Source organism: Prinia subflava, chromosome 20 (genome assembly GCF_021018805.1).
Source record: "Prinia subflava isolate CZ2003 ecotype Zambia chromosome 20, Cam_Psub_1.2, whole genome shotgun sequence".
Classification (NCBI taxonomy): Eukaryota; Metazoa; Chordata; class Aves; order Passeriformes; family Cisticolidae; genus Prinia; species Prinia subflava.
Window position 1 is genome coordinate 784,817 of NC_086266.1, and position 20,060 is coordinate 804,876.

Here is a 20,060-nt window from a genome sequence, read left to right on the forward strand (position 1 = left end):
TGACTGCACCAGGGTGTTGGCAGCTCCCCTGGCTTTATCAGGGCAGGACTAGGATCCAGTAAATAATCTATTTACTAGAGAGTAAATAATGTATTAATATTCAAATTTCACTGCTAATCCTACAGTTGCGTTACTTCTGCGAATTCACAACAAAGAAAGCCAAAAGGTCTTTTTGAATTCTATGGTACTACTTAATTTCCTCTGAATAATTTACCTGCCACTGTTCTATAATAATTCAAAGAAAACTGGTTCTGCCAAAATTCTAAAAAAAAAAAAAAAAGAAAGAAAGAAAGAAAGAAACAAAGGCACTTTTAGAATGAATTAAAAAGTTAAAGTAAGTCAAAAGCCTTCAGGATATTGTAACACATGCACCTGATACAAACAGCATTTCCACATACTGGCACTTAAAAGACCAGAAGTGCTGTAGACACGACACTTCTGGTACCTGCCACCAGATCAAAACTGCAGCATAAACTGTGAATTTACATTGTCTCCATGCAAATTCTTCTTTGAAGAGAATGTGGGTTGCAAGTGTTTGAGGCTCATCCTTTTATATCCAACAGCTTTCTGCAAACACCAAATTTTCTCATGTTCCTGACTAAAAAAAGAGAAGGGGATCTCAGCTTGCTCTCTCCAGCATGCAGCCATTTAGTTGCTAAGTTAATTTATCTAATTTCATTTGAAGTACACTGCTATTTAACCCTTGACTTGGCAGATGAATTAGCACAGCAATATTGAGAGACTTATGGGAAAACCACCCTGTGAGTTAGCAAATAATTGATGTTAGAAAACGTAATAAAGTTTATTATCCCACATTTCAGTTCCTTAAGCATATTAGCAACACAGAATCACATTGAGAAAATGATGAGTGGTCAACATTTCAGCTCGTTTCTGTCTTTCAGGCCTCCAGTACTACACCCACTGCTCCTCTGAGCGCTGGTTTGCTTTCCCAGCAGCTGGCACGGGGCTGTGCTCTGGGTGTCCCGTGAGAAATGAGAACTGTGGGGTGCTGGTCACCCCGGGGTGCTGAGAACTGTGGGGTGCTGGTCACCCCGGGGTGCTGAGAACTGTGGGGTGCTGGTCACCCCGGGGTGCTGAGAACTGTGGGGTGCTGAGAACTGTGGGGTGCTGATCACCCAGAGGTGCTGATCACCCAGAGATATTGATCATTCCAGGGGTGCTGATCACCCAGGGGTGCTGATCACCCAGAGGTGCTGATCACCCCGGGGTGCTCTGTCAGAGCTGAGCAGGGCTGACACTGAGCCAGGGCTCCTCTCTCTCACCCGGGTGAGTGCAGGGGATGGAGGGGACACAGCCAGGACAGCTGACCCCGAGGGGTGTCACAGCTGACCCCGAGGGGTGTCACAGCTGACCCTGAGGGGTGTCACAGCTGAGGGTGTCACAGCTGACCCTGAGGGGTGTCACAGCTGAGGGTGTCACAGCTGACCCCGAGGGGTGGCACAGCTGACCCCGAGGGGTGGCACAGCTGACCCCAAAGGGTGTCACAGCTGACCCCGAGGGGTGGCACAGCTGACCCCAAAGGGTGTCACAGCTGACCCCGAGGGGTGTCACAGCTGACCCCAAAGGGTGTCACAGCTGACCCCGAGGAGTGGCACAGCTGACCCCGAGGGGTGTCACAGCTGACCCCGAGGAGTGGCACAGCTGACCCCGAGGGGTGGCACAGCTGACCCCGAGGGGTGGCACAGCTGACCCCAAAGGGTGCCAGGGTATGTCTACCATAAGAATTACTTGATAACAGAGCTCAGCTTAGGTCAGGAATACACCTTTCAAGGAAAGAACAATGCAATAATAGCACCCTTCAATCAAATTTAGCAACATATCAGGAGTAACAAGTGAAATGGCAATTGATACCAACCCTACTTTTATTTTGAAATGAGGAATGAGTTTTTAGAGTTTGGAGTATGTCTAGATGTAAGAAAAAGTTAAAGCTCTTGGTTGTATAATATTTTCTAATTTACATAGATTTCACATGTTTACAGTTCTCAGAGATAAAAATAAACAAGACAATTACTGGATGTGACACTTTAATTTTGTTAGGCCATAAAGTTTCATGACCCGAGTACATTTGAAAACTAAAAGCGCTCTCACCTTTGTCAAGAACTAAGTGGTACAAAAGTGTTTTGCCTAAGCACTCTATCTTTGCTTTAAAAGATAAGTACAGGCAATTAACCTGTTCAGTGACTCCTGGCTGCACACCCAGCTCAGGAGCTCCTCACGGCCCGAAATCGCCGCATCAACCCGGAGCCACGGCTCGGGCAGAGTTTATGCATCAGGAGATTAATTCATTACTGTAAGATATTGAAGTCTTTGCCTGGGAAAGTCAGATCACAGCCACACCTCTCTGTGTGTCTGTTCTGGAGTCCTCGGGGCTGTTGTAAGGCCCGGTGCAGCTCACCTGAGCCACGGCACAGCGAGGGGAGCTCTGGCCCTGGCCCTGTCCCCCCATGTCCCTCCCCTGGCACAGGCACAGCCAGCGGCACTGGGGAGGGAATTCCTGGCCCTGGGCTCCCAATGTTTGGCTCTTCCACATCAAACAAAGGAATTTCTGTCTTCTGAAATGCCACAGCAGAGAGAGCCTGCTCTGCTGGACCAACAGCTACAGCATCAATACTAAACGAAACTAACAGGTAGGGAAAAAGAACTCATAATATCACAGCAAGGGAATAATGTCACTTCTGCAGAATGTCTCAGTTTAGAGGATAACTGAACAGAACCAAAAACATGAACTATGAAGAGTATTCAACAAGCAGATGGTGTGAGGATAATTGGAGAAGCTGATATCCAGTTAAAAACACTGCCTAATGACTGACAGCATTAGGGATTGGTGGCATTTCTAATGCAAGTGGCTGCACCGTGTGTGGTGCTGAAGAGCAGCTGCAATGGGGAATTACGGAGGAGAAGCAAAATGAAAAGAAGCAGAAGCAATTACTGCAAAGACGAATCAGAGCAGAAAAGTGGAAACATGGAATGGAAATGAAAGTATGGCAATCAAGCAAAAGTGGTGGGGAAAGTGAAATGAAAATATTTTGTTTCCAAACAATTAATTAGAAAACTAATTTAGGATCTTTATCAACCATATCTGAAGTCTACTGGCTATGGATCACAAACTCCTATTGCTATTATTGTGTTAGTCACCATCCTTTTATTAACTCCATTACTTTAGATCACACTTTGTTCACACACTCACCTATAATTAAGCACCTCTCTCATGCTTCATCTTTTTAACAGTCCAAATCACCTTGAAAATGCTGCAGGGTGGAATAGTGACATGCCTCTCAGCACAGATACCAGAAACCAGTTCACAACATCAAATTAGCTGGGACTGATTTTAAGGAGGCTCCTTCAGGAGCACACCTACACTTGACACATGGTTCTGAGCCTGGTGAGTCCTGGCAGGGTGTTTGTACCCTGCAGCAGATCTGGAACCCTTGCTCACCTTTCTGGGGTGTGTGTGTGTCACCAGACCGGTGACACACACAACTGCATCTCAGGGAGCCAAATGTCACCTCTGCAGAGGCCTCAGCACTTGTGCCAGCGCTGATGGACAATCTGCTCCTTTCACCGTGCCCTGTCCTGCCCTCCCTGAAAGCTCCGAGAGCTCAGTCTCACAAAACATCTCCTCAGAAACCTCCCCAGTGACCAAACCCCCAGGGATCCCTGGGCAGGATATGCACAGGGCTTCTGCAGAAAAACCTTCTGCTTTCCTGTTTTTCCAAGGAAATACACTGCAAAATACTGACACAGCACTGACCAGTAGTGACTGGATAAAACATCAGGTGTCACTGGAGCTGTCCTCCACCTTTCTGGGGTTCAGCAAGCATTTACATGGCAAATATCTCTCACGGACATTCAGATTTATTATTGTTGTAACATTTTTCCTTGCAACTATAATGAAGATTGATTTAATCTCTACAGCATTAGCCTCTTGCCAACTGAATACTGTCTTGCTCTCATAAATCAGAAACAAAATTCTTTATGGTGATGCTGTTTACCATTCGACTTCCTAAAATATTGAGTTTCATAAAACACAATTTATTCATTTATAGTGAAATGATCTCTTACACTAAAGAATCAAAGAGGATGGGGGAAAGACTGCAAATATTTCCATCACTTCTTAGCAAGTCGAGAGCATCTTTGTGAACAGCTCTAAGGGGTTAAATGTTTTATCTTCTCAGGTGCAGGGGAGCTGCAGGCCCCTGCTCTGTCCTCTCCTTTCCCTCCTGCCCATCCTGACACAGCACACAGGGCTCTGCTCAGGTATTTAAGGAGAGCCAGGTTTTTGTTTCAGACGTGTTTCTCCCTGCAGGGATCATTAAATGCTTGAATTCCTTGTGAAAATGGAAGGATATCAAGTTTCCCTTCTGGACTCAGCTCATCCTTAAAACACTTTTCAACTGTTTTAATTACTCCTTCCCAGCTGAACTTTAACCACATGGAAAAAGCCCCTTTTTCTTCAGTGTGTTCAGTTTTCCCAGGGCTGGGGAGCCGCAGCCAGGCAGAGGATCCTGAATTGATGGGACAGGGGAACCCAACCCAGCCCGGGGAGAACAGAGACAGCACCGGGCACTGCTGGGCTGGAGCCCAAACACCCCAAACACCCCAAACCCCCCAAACACCCCAAACCCCCCAAACACCCCAAACCCAACACCCCAAACACCCCAAACCCCCCAAACACCCCAAACACCCCAAACCCCCAAACACCCCAAACACCCCAAACCCCCCACACCCGCAGAGCTCCCCGGGTTCACTGGGAGGAGTTCAGCAATTCCACAGGGCTGGACGGGATTTGTGCATGTGCAGAATCCTCTCAAACGCAGGGATCTGCAGATGGCAGTGTTTTGAGATCACTGGCTGAAAAAAGATTGGAAAGCACAGGGAAAGAGGAGAATGCAAGCAGACTGGTTATTACTGCAGCATATTAATTAGGCTATGACGGCTTTTAAAACCATTAAATGAAAAGCTGATTATGCTGTCATACTGTGTCTTTAATGAAAGACCTAATTGTAAAATTGCCTGGTATTTATTTATATTTTTATATAATTGACATTTTAAAACCACGATGTATAATTATGTATTGGGCAGAGGCTTGTACCTGAGCAAAAATAGAAAGTGAGTGTTGGACTGCTGTCCTGTGGCTCATGGCAGATCTATTCAGCTGAAATAGTTAAATGAAAAATGAGGTAAAATAAGTTTTAAAAAACTATTGAACAATTTTACAGTGAATGCATCTGTCACAGAGTATGACAAAAAGGCTTTTTCCAGTCTGCAATTCTCTATAGAGCCCCTCAGCTGCCCTTTGCTGCACACACTGTTTCTATGCTGTTCTCCAATGACACAATATAATGCATTAAATACTGGCATAATGCACATTGGCATCTCTTAATACAACTGTCAGACAAAAAGGGATCCTCTTTCTCAAAGGGCAGAGATGACAAATCCCACGGGGGAAATGGTTTCTGTGCCTTCTAGAACTGACAGGTCCTAAAACTGGCCAGACAAAGTCTTGAAAAATTGACTAAAAATAAAAATAATCTGGGTCCAAGTTTAAATCTTGTAAGTTTTCCTGATATCCTAATTACCTTAGATTTCAAGTTAGAAGACCCTCTTGTATCCCCACATAATTTTGAAAGATAAAAATGAAGATATTTCTCAGCTTGATTCCTTGTATTTCTGAAGCGTTTCTAAATCTATCCTTTCACAGATCAACAGAAATACCTGCAAAAATATTCCAGATTCAAATATATCCTGCCCAGGACATATGGTCTCTACCTGAGGAAGATCAAAAGCTCCACAGTGAATCACGAAAGCTTAACTTGAAAGAATAATTTTTCATTTGCTAGCTTGAGATTATTTTAAGTTCCTGGTTTGATTCCAGTGTTTTTGGGGTACAACAGGCAGCCCAGACTAACAGGAGCTGTGAGGGGGCAGCAGGAGCAGCCTGAGCACAGAGCTGAGCCTCAGGTCAGGGCTGGGACAGCCGGGCTGACGCTGACACTGCCACCGTGTCACTGTGACACTGCCACCACGTCACTGTGACACTGCCACCGTGTCACTGTGACACTGCCACTGTGACACTGCCACGATGTCACTGTGACACTGTCACTGTGACACTGCCACCATGTCACTGTGACACTGCCACCGTGTCACTGTGACACTGCCACGATGTCACTGTGACACTGTCACTGTGACACTGCCATGATGTCACTGTGACACTGCCACGATGTCACTGTGACACTGCCACCATGTCACTGTGACACTGTCACTGTGACACTGCCACGATGTCACTGTGACACTGCCACGATGTCACTGTGACACTGCCACCATGTCACTGTGACACTGTCACTGTGACACTGCCACCATGTCACTGTGACACTGCCACCATGTCACTGTGACACTGCCACCATGTCACTGTGACACTGTCACTGTGACACTGCCACCATGTCACTGTGACACTGCCACCATGTCACTGTGACACTGTCACTGTCACCACAACAGGTCAGGAGAGCTCAGAGTCAGAGCAGCTCAGGAAATCCTGTCCCTCAGCCATGCAGCAAGCAGGGCCTTGAGCAGGGAATTGAATTTGAACTGCTTAGAGAGGAGTTTGGGCTGTTCTGGTGTTTTATTTAAACTCCATTCCCCGACACAAGGGAACAACCAGCTGCCAGTCTGTGCTATTTAGCATTTTATCTCTGCTTTATATCCCAAAGACCCGTATGAAGGTCTTTGGCAAAACATGGCATGCCCAGATACCATCTTTAAATACTTTTAGACACAAAATGAAGCCTATTTTTATTGCTAGAACATTAGCACCTTCTTGACCGTTCTCATTACCTGGGCCCAAACTCTGCAGCACCACTTCAGGGATGCCCTTTGACCTTTGCACAGGTACACGCTGAACTGACACCATTATCCCTCAAATCAGTCACTCAGCATTCAGCCAGCCATTCCCTGGGAAGTCCTGACTATTTAATAATCATTAAATGTGCGTGGGAATATGAAGTATATTAAAAATGCTATATAAATGTCAATCGGGCAAGAACAGCTCCAGAAAAACATAAATCATGAGGGCTGATAGAAGACAAAGCAATAGATCACATCTGCAGCAGATGTCACCTGACTTGAATCTTCCACTTGGTGTTCAACCCATAGGAATTTCCTGAAGGAGCTGAGGAGCTGCTCTTTGTTTTGTTGATCAGATAATATGTTTAATTCTAATACCCTCTATATCTTAATGAAGCACTGTTAGTCATAACTTCACAATAAATACATATTTTATGATGAGCACATAAAAAATTCAGATACAATTTAGAAGTACTGCGGATGTTAAGGAGAAGGCTCAGTTTGGCAGTGGAAGTACCTGAGTAAAACAGGATGTTTAATGCAAACCCAAGGATCAGGTAAGAACTCAGTGTGAAAAATCCCTGTTTTCATGTAAATAAATCCAGAAGGTCCCTACTGCCTCATTCCTTTTCTGGACAGGATGTATGTCCCAATGGAAAAGAGGAAAAACAGGGATGGGCTGTTGAAAATTCCAGGAGATCCCCTGAAAGTGAGGAGGAAATGTTCACATCTGGATACAGCTGCAGGTGAGGACACCCAGGGGAGCCCCCGTGGGTGTCCCCCAACTCCAGCTGGTGTGGATGGACATTCCCTTTGCACTCCTGTCATTTCTCATGTAGAAATAAACAGAAATACACGATCTGCAGGAAGCCTGGGAAGCAATGAAAGGACTTAAATAACTAAATCAAGCTTGTACATACAGCCTCACCTTATTTACTGCTGAACTCCTGCCCACGGAATTCTTGCAAGGAGCTCTTTTATTGCAATTCTCTCTCAGAATCCCTAATTTCTACTTTCACATTTTAACCAATAGTCTAAAATACATCCACTTGGCAAACACTGTGATGTGCAGTTCAAGAGACACTTGACTTTTAATCAGATCGGGGATATGTTATTTTCTTTTTAAGTGCCTTCCCAATCTGCTGCTGAATTTGGTATCCTTTTTATTCATGGTATTTATAAATATTTGTTGAACCCAGATAAACTTATCCCTTCCCTCATCCTCATAAAGCACTCCAAGAAAATCCTAGGTTTTAATGATTTCTTGAGCAGAGTAACAAATAGCCTGTGATTAGGCTTCTGTATACAGAAGTTCTTTTTCAAACTGTGCTGACACGAAGTGAATATCAACTAGAAATAACCAATTTTAAGACCTCCACTGAGGTTTGTTCTTTGACAGTTGACAGGAAGACTGAAAAATTAGCATTTTGGTAAAACCTTTATTTGTTTAAGATGCCTCTTAGCCAAAGAGACTGTCTGTACAAAAGGATTAACCTATTGACAATGACGTTCTGAATCCAAACTCATTGAATAACAAGTGCTGAATGTGTTTACCTTCCTAATGCACTCACAATTCACAATGAGGCAGGCCTTCTTGAAAAGGTCAAAATGTGTGAGCACCTGAATTTCAATAGGAACACATAAAATGAAATTTAGAGCCGAATAGAAATGAATTTATTTTGCACAAGAATTGGTTGGGTTAGGTGCATTTTGGCTATTGAAATGAATAAAAATATAAAAAAGGATTTATAAAGACTGCCTTTGCAGACCTTTTAGGTTTACCTGCTGCACATTCAATTGCCTGTGTCTTAAAGACAGCATCCAATCATTTCTCAATTAATCTGCCACACATGAACCTGCCAATCCTCAATCCCTGCGATGCTCACCACAGCTGTGTCCCCCCTGGGCAGACAAGGTGAAACCCGGGAAATGAACAATTATAACTTATTTCAGTTTTCTTCTGAGGAACAGTCTCACCCTGGGAGGCAGCCACACTCAAAGGGTCATTTTCTGAGCTGGTTCTGAGCCAAGCTCTCCACAAATCTGCTTTCTATATTTTACAGTGTAAATTGAAACAAGCTGATTATTCACCATAAGGCATACTGAAGAGATAATTATTAAGATACATCACTTGTCATACACTGAAACTTTTTTTTCCCAGATAAGACTGCAAATGAAGCAGTTTAGATTAGGCAAATGTCAGGTTTTTTTGCAGACATCACAATGTGAGTGCTATATATATGAAAGGGAACATTTTTATAGAAAATATAAAAAATGTGATAGAATCAAAACAGAACTTGTGTCTGTAAGAATAAAATCTCCAGCACTTCACAAAAACGCAAGTGTCCATTAAGTACTTTTGGCTAAATTTACTCTGGCCCCTAAATTATAGACTGAGGTCAAACCTGGTGTTTAAAGCGTTGGCCAGACCCTGTGTTCAGTGCACGGACTGGGAAATCAGGTTTTAAAGCAATTCTCGAGCACTTCAGTCAATCTGAGGCTTGTGAAAACCCTTCCTCAAATCTGTGTTCCTTTAGGCAGCATTTTCTTCTCTCCAAATTGCCAACCTTTCACTACATACAGAACCCACGTGCCAGGAGATTCAGGGCTTGACCTGCACCAGCACAGCCGGGTTAGAAATTCTGAACAACCCCAAATTAACTGCACCCAGTCACCATTTTATAACAGTGATAATTAGGAAACTGGGAGGGACTGGAGTCCCTGGATGAAAGGGCCGAATGAAAGGCCAGGAGTTTCTGTTTCTGGTGAACGGAGACGTGACCTCGGTCACACAATCTTTCTTACTGGTGTGCCAAAGAACAGCAAAAAGCTTTGGGGAGTTTTCTGCTGTGGGAACCCCCAATAGAACAGTCTTGTTCAAGACAGACCATTGCAAACACAAAGAGTCTTCCCTGTACCTCAGGGGTTGTTTTTTCCTGGTTTATTTTTGTTCTGTTTATTTGATTTGGGTGGGGTTTGTTTGTTTTTAGGGGGAGGGGGCTGGAGGGAGAAGTGATTTGCTTTTATTTTAAAAGACTTTAGAATCTCCTCCTTCCCCCAAGATCATAAACGAAAGGAACTAAAAAAGGAACCTGCACCCTTCATCCTGCTGGCAGTAATTTTGGAGGGTTTGTGCAGAGCAGGGCTGTGAGGGTACAAATAAACCTCACTCATGTTTCGGACAGAGCCTGCTCCGAGGCACCCTGAACGGGCAGTGCTGGTGACACCAGCGGGGCCTCCCCAGCACCTGCCCCAGGGGAAGGGGAAATTCGGGGCTGCTTTGTCCCCCATTCTCATGCATGAGAGACCAAAGATGCTTCCACTGCCTGTGCCTGCATTGCTGGTGTAGGGTGATCTGCAAACAGACAGAAACATTAATTACTGTGCTGCTGGAGGGTCTCACATTTGACAGAGAAGTGTTGGAAAAGAGCAGGGACACAAAAGCACCATTATTGTCCTGCTAAATATGTACCACAGGCCCCAAAGAGATGAGAATGCTAATGACAGAAAAGCAAGGATAAAAACGATGCAGATTATTCCACTTACAGGAATACGGTAAGGAAATGCGATATTGCAGGGTGACCTCATTAAAACTGAAGCAGTGTTCTGTTGAAATAATAATTCAGTATTTTTGGAGAGGAGCTTGAAAAGAAGCTGGTGTGTGTCTGCATGTAACTACTCTGCCAGAGAAGTACCCTTAGCTGCTGTAAGTGCAGAGCTCATCACAGCCTTGTCCTTCAGGAGAGGAAACATCAAACACGGTGGGAGAGGAGCTCAGGGGGTAACCCTGTGTGGAGCTCACAGCTTTGTGCTTTGTGGGATCCAAACACGGATCTTTACATGCAAAGTGGGTGCTGTGCAGAACAAGCTCTGCAATGGAAACTGCTTCAATCATCAGGCTGGAGCAGCCTGATCGTCAGAGATGGGATTTGGAAGACAAAACTGGAGATTCAGAGATGACTCTGGCAGTGCTAATATCTGTGAGCAGCAGCAGATCCCTGAGAGCATTTCCACCAAGGCCTGACTGCCCATTAATACCAGCTGAGACAAAGGGAGAAATGTCATATCCAGTGATGTCAACAGAAGGAACAGATGTAGAAACCATTCTCAGGCACGAAGCAGAGCTGACAATGAAATAAACCCCTGCAAGACGGGCCTGAGAGCACTGCATCCATTTCCTTTATTATTTCAATGGAGACCCACATCCAATATGGAAATTCTTGAGACCCTTCCAAAGCTCTGTACATTAGAAAGGATGATTATTGTTGGGAAAACAGTGATGGGAATTTCTCATGTGTTACCATGCACAGAATCAAGTTGGTTTTTTTTTTAGTTCTTCAAAATTTTCCACAATTGTCAGGTACAATATTGATTATTTAAGTTAGTTTCTAGTATTATCAGACAAACGTATAAATCGAGAAGGCAGATAAGTAATCAACTTTTAAACTAGTATGTAAAGTGGTTCATCTGTGTAGAACAGTTTTCTATGATTTGTCTTGGGCTTCAGTGAATTTAGCACATTTCTTCAGGCCAAAGTAGCTGCATCTTTCAGGCTTTCTTTCATTTCAAACCTCTAAACACCTAATGAAAAAGGTAGGGTACTTGTTTATCCAACAGCTGGATTTATAAATTCTAAAAACAGCTCTATTTTTCTTCTTTACCTCTTGTGTTATTGACAGTCAGAAACAGAAAGCACTTATACAGTTTTTCTTACACCAGTTAAGGATATAATTTCCACTTACAGCCTCAGGTCTTGCTGTGATAATTCTGCACTTCTTTGTATACCAAAATATTTGAAATTAAGTGTCATCCCTAAGAATACAGCATTTTGTAGCAGAAATTCAGGGTCTCTTGATGTTATTTTGTAGCCATTGTCCTTTAATACTTTACTGAGAAGCCTTTACTTCTCAGCTGTATAACAAAAACCTGGACCACAACATACTAAATTAACACTCTCCACAAGTTGTCTCTGCCAGGGACAGAATGGAAAGACATTTCTTTTTCTGTGAACATGGAAGCGTTGCTGTATTTCACCCCAGGTTTAAGTGACATAAATTCTATGTTTCACAATTATTAAAAGCATTTCTTTGGTGAGTAGTAGAAGGATAATGGAGTTGTCGTGCTCTAGGACCTTGCTCCTTTCTTACATCTCATTTACTCTCAACAGATTTCAGAGAGCAGAGTGTAACTGTCATGAAAACAGTTTTGGTCTTTGTGGTGTTTCAAAACATAAAATCTACAAAACGAACCCCTCACCATCCCCTCTGAGAAGGTCCCTCAAAAATAACCCCGTTAGAAGCCAAAAATGGAGATTTCCAGCACACTTCTCATTGGCAGATGCAGCTGCCACCACTGAAGGATTTGCAAGGTCAGTCCCAAACCAGAGGTGACAAATCCTCATTGCACACAGAGCAATCATCACCACGAGCCTCTGTCCCAGTGACGGCACCAGGGCACGACACGTCTCAAATATTAGAGAAGAATACAAAATCCTTGCAGCTCGACAACAACGCTCCCTCCTATTTCCTGTCTTCCATCCAAAACATCAAAATCCCAAACTGAACAAAGGCGGTTTTGTTTGAAACCCATGAAAATGTTCTGCAAGCAGCCCTGCACTCAAAGCCTACACATTCCAGGGAATAGCTGTTTTCTGCCTGATCCTCACCAGCACATCCACAGGAGACAGAAATAGGGATTCTGGCCAGAACGTGATTAATTTTAGGAAAACAGCAGGTTCTTAAGGGAGCTGTGTAATGTCCCAAATCTGTTACCAGAGCCAGTGCCTCAAAGGTCAGGAACCAGCCTGGAGGCAGGCACAAAGCCACGGCAGCCTAACAGAGCTCCTGCTCAGCCCTGCTCAGAGCCTGCAGCCCCAGAGATCTCCCGGGCAGAAATGAAAGAGATTTGGGCAGGAAACAGGAGCCAGGTGAGTCACAGAGAACAGAGACACAGGAGCTCCAGGAAGGCTCCGTTAAAAGCCTTTTTTGAGGCACTTTTAATCATGAGAAACCTACACCAGGTATTAGACTTTTAGGTTAGGAGCAATCAAAATCATGTGAAATAAAAGCACAAGGGATCAGGTCCATATTTCCAGAGTAAAGTTACAGCTTGAGCAATTGGCAAAGAAATTCACAGAAGTGAAGAGAGCACAGTTGAAAATAAGGAACTCATTTCTAGAAAATTCCAAATTGATTGCAGGACATTCACAAACAAGTCACTTGATGACTTATTTACTGTTTTACTGCAAAGCATTGAAGAAGACTGTATCTGTATGTATTGAATAATAAGTGACACGATACTTCTGCCATTATTTAATTGATAAAATGAGCACTCAGGAAATGATCGGTCTTTTTGTGTCAGAGTGCTCAGGGTAAGTGATGGCGATGATGACAAAGATGAAGGATATTTTCTCCCTTTTTAATGTTAGTTTGACAACACCAGCATCCCCTAGATTTATGAAATGTGACATCATTAAAATCTCAATACTTCATCATAAATACTTCAATTTAGAATAGATTCAAAAATTGTTTATGTCTCTCTGCTGAGGGACTCGGACATAAATGCCACTGAAATGAATCTGTGAACTTCACCAAAGGCTTCCCAGCAGAACTGTGCTGACACCCACGCAGCAACACCTCCAGATGTGCTCAGACCCTGCTGCAAGAAACCTCCCTCAGCCCCTGCCCTGGTCCTGGTGCCCTGCACCGAGCCTGGGCTCAGGTCACTGTGCTGGGGAAGAATCAACCTCAGAAATCACAAAAACCAAAGAGGGAACTGTGTTTGTTTGTTTATCTACCCAAGCATAAAATAATTACAGTAAGAAAAAGCAACAGTCATTTGAATTTTACTTCTTATTCTCATCCCTCTGTGTTCTCGGTTCATATTTTTGCTGTTGAACTGGCAAGGAAAAAGGCAAATAAACCTCCTCAGGGGATGTATTTCTCCACAGTATAGAAAGTATCTAAAGTTATTTAAAGTGAAAGTCTGTTGAAAAATTCACTGGCAAAAAATGCCTGACAAAATATAACATTTGATTGAAACTACATCGAATAACATTCTCTCAGATCTTGTGAAGAGCTAAGACATTGTGAAAATCCCATGGGTTTGTGATACAGGTTAGTGTAAGACAATCTTTGGTTGTGAGCACAGCTCGTCCTCACGGAGGGAGCAGGAACACAAAAACACAAAAACACAAAAACACAAAAACACAAAAAAACAAAAACACAAAAACACAAAACCACAGGGCTCGTGTCAGGCCTGGCTCTGGCTACTGCCCAACCAAACAGCCAAAACTGAATGCCAGAAAATTGTGATAAGTAAACAGAAAACGAGATAATTGTCAGAGACCTCTGCTTAATTCCTGGGTCTGTTTGTCTTCCTGTGTGACCTTCAATGAGGCATTTAATCTCTTTCTGCATAAAACTGTAAACAGTTATCTGAGAAGGACTATGGGATACCACCAGGCACAGAAACAGCTAGCAGCAAAAAGTGACATAAATTATGCATCTGCTTTATGAAAAGCTTGCCTCCAATTGAGTAAATAGAGCTTTTCAGTCTCAATTATAGTGTGTGCACAATATTTTCTTTATAATGAATTCTTTTTATTCACTAAATGCATTACATTCCTCAAACAGCAGGGAAATGGTGTCAACCACACCTTCCATCACTCATGAGGAAATCACAGTCCCTCCCCTCTTATTAAAATCAGAGCTTTACTACTGCTCCTAACATCTTTTTAATGTTCTTCAAGGTAGAGTGTTTGCAGACCTCATACTCTGACCAAAAATGTGGTAAAACAGAGAGTTCTGAGCCCACTTCAAACCAAAATTCCATTTATCCTTTACTTGAGTAACCCAGAGACAGTTCTGAGCCCACTTAAACCCAAAATTCCCATTTGTTCTTTACCTGAGTAACCCAGAGACAGTTCTGAGCCCACTTGAACCCAAATTTCCATTTATCCTTCACTTGAGTAACCCAGAGACAGTTCTGAGCCCACTTAAACCAAAATTCCCATTTATCCTTTACCTGAGTAACCCAGAGACAGCTCTGAGCCCACTTAAACCCAAAATTCCATTTATCCTTTACTTGAGTAACCCAGAGACAGCTCTGAGCCCACTTAAACCCAAAATTCCCATTTATCCTTTACTTGAGTAACCCAGAGACAGCTCTGAGCCCACTTAAACCCAAAATTCCCATTTGTTCTTTACCTGAGTAACCCAGAGACAGTTCTGAGCCCACTTCAACCCAAATTTCCATTTATCCTTCACTTGAGGGAGCCCATCCTGCCCTCCTGTCACACTCCAGTGTGAGCTCCTCCCACAGCTGGGGCTTCCTGAGCCCTCGGCACGGCCTGGGGTGGCAGGCAGAAATTAAAAAGCTGATTATAAACACACCACGTAGCATGAGAGCAGTGCAATGACAGCAAAGTATTTCCCCCTTATTAAAATGGAGATAATTATTTTCAAAATCGTTCATGTCTAATAGGTTGCCTTGCTATTTAAAGAACCTTAACTCTGCCATGATGTGAAAATAAATTCATAGAACTTCTTTCCTATCTCATTTAGCAAGGAGATGCAAATGTAAGTAATGTTTCCCTGAAAACTGAGAAAAATATAAGTGCAGTGCCTAATCAACATCAGCAATGTTGTGCTGGTAATCACTCACTATTAGTCTGAAATTACTTCAGCAAATAAACAAGCACCTTTTTCAGTTTGCAATGCAGTTCAAGATAACTTTCTAACTGAGAAACGTTTTAGCTGAGAGGTGATGAAAACCAGATCCAGATTTTACCTTCCTGCACATTCTGCAGGGCCAGACCTTGCACAGGCTCAGTACAAGAGATTTCTGAAAGCAGCTTCAGTCAGTTTAGTGCCTAAATCCAAAAGTTGTGATTAACCCCTATATAATCATGGCTTTATATCTGTATCTGTAGATATATGTGATTGTTTGTGAACACAAAGCAGCTGTAGAAAGTTAAGTAAGAGAAACACTCGAAAGACTCAGACAGATCAATGTCTGAAAGAGCCTTGGACTTCTCTATTCCCCAACTCAGAAACCTCCCAGCTGCACTTCTCCCCTGCCCACAATGTTCACACTCTGGTTTTGCTACCACTTTCCTGCCTCTGGGCTCACTCAGCTTCATCCTCCTTTGCACTGGAGTGCTGCCAGCTGCTCCAGATTCAAGTCTCAGTCAGAGCATGAATGATCCCAGGGGCTGGTAAGGATTTTAAACCTCACTGGGCCATAGCAGACATTTATTCAAAAACAATGCACTGGGAACTGCTTGATTTTATTAAACCATTTTCTCTAGACTTGCAAGTTTCCTGACTTTTCCACGCTACCCTATCCAACAAACATCCTTGTTTAATTCTTACTACTCTGATTAATTCATCAAAGACAATGAGATTTGTAATTGTGCAAAGGCAGTGAACTCTGGTGCCCTCATATTTCTTTTCAACCAATATTTGCTTATTTCTGAATATATGTGAAGTAGTAAATCTGAAAAAATTGTTTATCTGAAGGTGTAGAGCTCAACCTGGATGTTAAGCAAGCATAAATTATCTTGAAATAGAAAATTGCCTCTAAACTCCTAATAAAGGATGGTTTGCACTTTTTGCTCTGGTATCTTAGAGAATTTACCAATGTTATGAAATCCAGTTCCTACTCTAAAATGATTCCTGTGTTACCCTGTATCTAATGTGAGAAAGCTTTTTTATTAATTTGACAAAAATAGGGATTGGGGCCTTTTAGTATCGACTTGGTGTAACTCCAAACCAACAGAAGTTTAACAGAGTGTTAACTGAGAACCCTTACCCAGGCAGGGATCTCTGATTGCTGCTGTCCCAGCCCTCAGGGGTGCAGGGCTGATGTGGAACCCTGCAGGTCCCAGGGGTGCAGGGCTGATGTGGAACCCTGCAGGTCCCAGGGGTGCAGGGCTGATGTGGAACCCTGCAGGTCCCAGGGGTGCAGGGCTGATGTGGAACCCTGCAGGTCCCAGGGGTGCAGGGCTGATGTGGAACCCTGCAGGGCTCAGGGGTGCAGGGCTGATGTGGAACCCTGCAGGGCTCAGGGGTGCAGGGCTGATGTGGAACCCTGCAGGTCCCAGGGGTGCAGGGCTGATGTGGAACCCTGCAGGTCCCAAGGGTGCAGGGCTGGCTCTGCTCTCCCACGGCTGCACCTGAAGGTTTCACTTTTTCCAAACTAAACGATTCTGTGGCTCTGAGTCTCCAGCTCAGAGCTCTCTGCTGAAGTTAAATCTTATCGCACCACTGACAATCTGATGTCACAGAACTGGATTGTTCCCTGGTTTTAACTCTCAGGTCTAGGTTTATCCAGCTAAATAAATTCTCCAGAGACTGAGAGTTTTGAAGTCTAGAAAGTAGCTTACCAGAATCAGAGCTAAATTTCTATTTACTTCAGAGTCCTTCAGATCAGACCTTTGGTTAACCTACAACACATCAATACAGAGATGTCAGATTTTATAAAGTCCAGGATTCAAGTGACCCTTGTGAAAGGCACTCTGTTATTTGGCAATCAGATATAATGGGGATATCTACCAATGGCAGAGAATTTCAGTTTGAATCAGGCAGTTTCTGCTCTGTGCTATCACTTAACCTGAATTCCATTTAACTATTAAACGTCTGTGAGTCTGCAGAGTAAAGGCTCAGAGTTTTCTTTTTACGGAAATGCTAGTTTCTAGTCAGGGGAAAAAAAAAGTAAATAATTACAAGATTGCATTTATGGATAATTTGAGCCTTCAGAGAGTTTAATTGAGGGGAACAGGAGAAACCTCTAAGATATACTGGATGGGAACAACAGCTCCCACTGCCAAACTCATGCTGCATCCATCAAAACAAGGAAGAAGTTAAACAATTTGGGTGTTTGTCCTCACCAGCTGTGTAGGTAGTACAGCTCCACTGTGTTGTATCATCTTTTGATGGGATGCAGCAAAAAGAAAAAAGACTTTATATATATATTTATAATGTGCACATAGCTGTGTTTTGTGTATTTTACTTAGGGAATAATTTGAAAGGAATTGTTCTGCAGTGGTTGCTGTGAAAGCAGCCATAGGATAAAGAGATACAAGGCCCATGTCGTGTGTCATTGCCATTTTTATTTCCACAAATGCTACCACATGGATTTGGTTAGAATGGGAAATTCTCTGGGTGGAGGAGAGGCAGAAAAATCTAATCCAAGTGCTTTTATTTATCAGTTTAATAGAAGTGTAACTTTAGAAATAAAAAGCATTTGTCATGGAAGGAGCTGCCGTGTTATCTTTGTGACAGACCATTTCAGACACACAGGGTAAGATCTGTGTCCTTATTCCCTGAATTAGGAGCATCCATTCCTCAGCTATTGCCTAGAGTTCTTTGGAAAGTAGAAGGCTTTATTTTCCCATTACAATTTTATACCAATTTTTAGAGGCAGAAAGTGCATGTTTTAAATCTGGATGCTCGTCTCACGTTCCATTTCAGACTTTGTTTTAAATGCTGACCAAGCGTCCCATGATAAAGATCACACCTAAAGGGAGATTGGGCAGGGGGCTCTGAGAAGAGGGCAGTGTTGTGAGCAATGAGTGAACGCACCTTCTAATATCCAAAGAAAACAAAATTAAATAGATTAAGTGATGATGCTTTAGAAGTTTCAGACTTTGGGAAAAAACAGATCTGGCATCCAGTGCAGGGTATTTCAACAGGGTGCAAGTGCTCAGTCAACTTCAACAGGGTGAACACCACAAAGATAATGAATTTACTCACCACGTTCAGGCTTTGAGTCAGGAATGTGGATGGAAGAAGCTAAAATCAACCAAAGTTTCCAACCAATCTGTTAATCTTCCTGACAGATTTGGGTACATCCCTGTGGTTTTCCCCCAGGGTTATTTTCTAACTATTTTATCCATTATCTCCTCCACTTCCAGGTTCTCCAGGCTCCGCTGCAGCTGCAGTGGATGGATGCAGCAGTGGATGGATGCAGCAGTGGATGGATGCAGCAGTGGATGGATGCAGCAGTGGATGGATGCAGCAGTGGATGGATGCAGCAGTGGATGGATGCAGCAGTGGATGGATGCAGCAGTGGATGGATGCAGCAGTGGATGGATGCAGCAGTGGATGGATGCAGCAGTGGATGCAGCTGCACCACCAGAGCTGCCCCAGGCCCGCTCCAGCTCCGGTGCTCTGGGGATTGTTTGGTTTTGGTTTTGTTTTTGCTGTGGTTTTGTTTTGTTTCCAGCACATTTCTGAGCCATCCCATTCCAAAGCGCTGCAATCTTTCACCAGCTAAGACAGCTGTGTCACACAAACACCCTCAGCCCCGAGATCATGACAAAGATAAGGTTTTTTAAAGAGAATCCATGGAAATGTCGTAGTGATTTCAGGACCAGGCACTGAATCATCCCCATCTAATCAGTAGCTGCAGCAGAGATGATATCAAAGTAAGTGAGGCTGAGGAAAAAATCTACAGATTTCCAAGAAATCACTGAGATTGTTGAAATATTTTCAAATATAAGAATGGAACCCCCCTGATTTCTAGATTTAAAAATGCTTTGCTTTCTTTGAAGAAAGAAAATGAAAGAACTTGAGGTTGCAGCAAAGGAGTGTGTTCTCTAGTTAGAGCAATAAAAAGGAAATGTATGTTATTTTAGTTTGCATAATCATTATAGCTGACCATTCAAGCATAAAAGTGGATTTTCTGCTGGAGCAACAGTTTTAGTTTCTGTTTTTCATCATAAAACTAATTAAAAGTGGAGACAGGTTGAACTGTTAAGGAAAAAAGTTTGGGTGTATCTGAATCCTGGTTTAACCATTAAGGCAGTATATCACCAAATAATGTTCACTTTTCTTAAACTATGCCTCAGTAAAAGCTCCAAATTTTAGGTGAAACCATTCCACAGGCTCAGTATCCCCCAAATTATCCCAAAATACATTTTTTTCCCCCCACTGGACTTTCTAACCAAGTTCCATTTTTCCCTTACAGCTGATGAAAGGCAACATTCCAATGTTGATTTGCTGGGTTGATTCAATCACTGCAAAAGCTGTAGCAAGTGTTTGAGACAATTTCATGAAACGAGAACAAACCTCCTCTTAAAAGCTCGCTCAGAGATTCAGCTGTGTCACAGCCCCATTTCAGCACACATAAAACTAATGGAAAAATTGCCTGATGGAGGAACACAGGCCTGAGCTCCGGGCAGCCCAAACGTTTTC

At 43.2% G+C, this 20,060-nt stretch overlaps 1 long non-coding RNA gene across 1 annotated transcript in view; it reads right to left on the reverse strand.

The window, feature by feature from the left end:
• Positions 1-4,732: 4,732 nt before the first annotated feature.
• Positions 4,733-20,060, reverse strand: part of LOC134560470 (uncharacterized) — a 208,823-nt gene continuing 193,495 nt past the window's right edge. Inside the window, exon 4 of the long non-coding RNA XR_010082744.1 lies at positions 4,733-4,872. This is a non-coding gene — a long non-coding RNA (uncharacterized LOC134560470). The remainder of the gene's footprint in view (positions 4,873-20,060) is intronic.